Consider the following 2,832-nt stretch of genomic DNA (forward strand, 5'->3'; position numbering starts at 1 on the left):
AATTCTCCTCTATCTGATTTAACCCTTTAAAATTGCGTGGTCTTTTTTTCCCGTTTTTTTTTTCAGTTGGCGTGCCAGAAGTTTGTGGGGTTTATCCCGAATTCAAAGTGTTCCTGTTTTGTAATTTGGAATAGTCTTATAACTTTCTCTGATAATAACTTATTTAGTTAAAATTTCAATATTAATATTTTATTATGTTTATCCTTGGTTGGTTCTTTAGCGTTATCTATGTCCGGTTGTCTGATTTGTTCTTCTAATTGTCTTTGTTCGTTCTTATTATTTTTGTTTTGAAAAGCTTGGTATGAGATAATGACTCCTCTAATAAATGCTTTGAAGGATTCCCATAGTAAAGTGGGCGGTATGTCTGGTGGATCGTTTGTCTCAAAAAAATAAGCCCACCTGTTTTTTTAGATATACACTCTCTTGTGGGTCTTTTAAAATTTTTGCAAGTTAAACCTCCAGAACGATTTATTCGTAGACATTCCTTCCAGTTTTAAAAAGAAAGTTAGCGGGGAATGATCTGAAATCGTATTGGTGTGATATTTAGGGTTCATAGTATAAGGGATTAGTTTTGTATCCACTAGGAAATAATCTATATGTGAGTATGTTTGTGTGTACCGTTGAATTAAACGAGTATTTCCCTTCCAGTCGGATTTGCGATCCTCCAAACGTCTGTTATGTTTTGTATTTTTTGTGTATGTATTTAAGAGTTTACTAGTTTTAGATTTCATATTACATCTTTGTTTTTGCATCGATTTATCTAAGTACGGGTCTAATACACAGTTGAAGTCTCCTCCAATTATAACATTTTGGTAGTTGAACTCTGCGATTGTATTCAAAATTTTATTGAAAAATTGAGGATTATCAAAATTGGGCGCATATATATATTATACCAAGGTGATTGGCATAGCATGGATCTCTCCTGTAACTATAAGATATCTCCCTTCCTTATCTGATATAATTTTCTTTGATTTAAATGGTATCCTTTGCGAATAATAATTGCGGTACCTCTGGATTTCGAGGTGTGTGAAGAGTGATATGTTTGGCCTATCCAATTCGCTCTCAATCTCATCTGATCTTGGTGTTTAAGATGCGTTTCTGTAAAAAAAAGTAGTAATGTCCGTGTTGTATGCTTTCAACTGAGCTAGTATCTTGCCCCTTTTGATTGGTTCATTAATACCCGTTATGTTCCAGCTACAGAATGTGATTCCTCCCATTTTCTTTTGTTTATCGTCTTGCATTTCGCTGATTTTAATACCCTTAATTTTTATGGTGCATCCATACCTCAGGACTCTGGATATTTGGGGACGTTTATGTTACTGACTTCGTTGGTAGATCCCTTTTGCGGTTGTCCTTAAAAAAAAACACATAGTAAATTAATAAAACGAGGATCAAACGGGATTTATACCCCAAGAGACACTCATTTAATAACCTGAGACGTCTGCTTAACATAATGCATTCACACAAACCTCAAGAACAAGAGTTATCAATCATTTCATTGGACGCAGAAAAAAGCATTTGATCAAGTAGAATGGGATTATATGATTAAAGTATTGCAAAAAATTCAAATGGGAGAGAACTTCATCGCATAGATAAAATTATTATATAACCAATCTACGGCTAGAAAATTAACTAATAATATACTATCTATGAAATTCCAATTATCAAGGGGCAATAGACAAGGATGCTCATTAAAACCACTGTTATTTGCTCTGGTAATTGAACCTTTAGCTGAAAGAATCCGAACACACCCGGATATTTACGGTTATAATACAAAATATTAAAATAAAATAATATCTTTATATGCAGACGATGTACTACTGTACATCACAAAACCCCAAATTAGTATACCAAACATACTAAATCTAATTGAGGACTTTGGATCTTTCTCAGGATACAGAATAAACTGGAATAAAAGTGAAATTATGTCGCTAAAACCGAAAGACTCAACACATCTCTTAAAATTCCCCTTTAAAATAGCCACAGAAAAATTTAAATATTTGGGAATTGAAATTACTAGAAACTATCATGCTATGTTTAATGCCAATTATAGTCCCTTACTTAAGAAACTAAATAGTCTAATCAAATTCTGGAAAACGCTCCTGATGTCTTTAATAGGTCGAATAAATGCTATAAAAAATGATCTTTCTACCACAAATCCTATATCTATTTCAATCAATACCTATATATCTTCCAAAAAAGTTTTTCAAAAAACTGCTCAGACATTACAAATGTTATATGGGATTATAAATCCCACAGAATACAAAGAACACACCTTAGTAAACCCAAAGAGCTGTGTGGTCTAGCGCTCCCTAGCTTTATGTACTATAATTGGGCAGTAAATATTAAAAATATGATTCACTTGCTGGACAACTCTGCCCAGCAGGTGGACTGGATTGTAATGGAGAGAGAGGACTGTTCTCCGTGTAATACAGGAGCAACTCTCCTCTCACCAATGAATCTGAATAACAAAAATTACAATAGAAATCCAAAAAAACATAGCACAATTAGAACTTGGAAACAAATAAAACAGAATCTAAAAATCAACAAATCTATGTTTTTTAATGCCAATAGTCAATAGTCCGTCATTTAAACCTACTATAGATAAATCATTTACACAATGGGAAAGAATAGGAATCAAAACGCTCGGAGACTTGTATGAATTCGGAAAATTATTATCATTTCAACAATTACAACTGAAATATAATTTGAGAAATAATCAATAATTTAAATATCTTCAATTGTGTGACTATCTTAATAAATACACAGAAGACTATCATAACATGCCTCCAGACTTACTGGATGAAGCCATGAAGACAAAGGCTGAATCAG

Source organism: Leucoraja erinacea, unplaced genomic scaffold (assembly GCF_028641065.1).
Source record: "Leucoraja erinacea ecotype New England unplaced genomic scaffold, Leri_hhj_1 Leri_599S, whole genome shotgun sequence".
NCBI lineage: Eukaryota > Metazoa > Chordata > Chondrichthyes > Rajiformes > Rajidae > Leucoraja > Leucoraja erinaceus.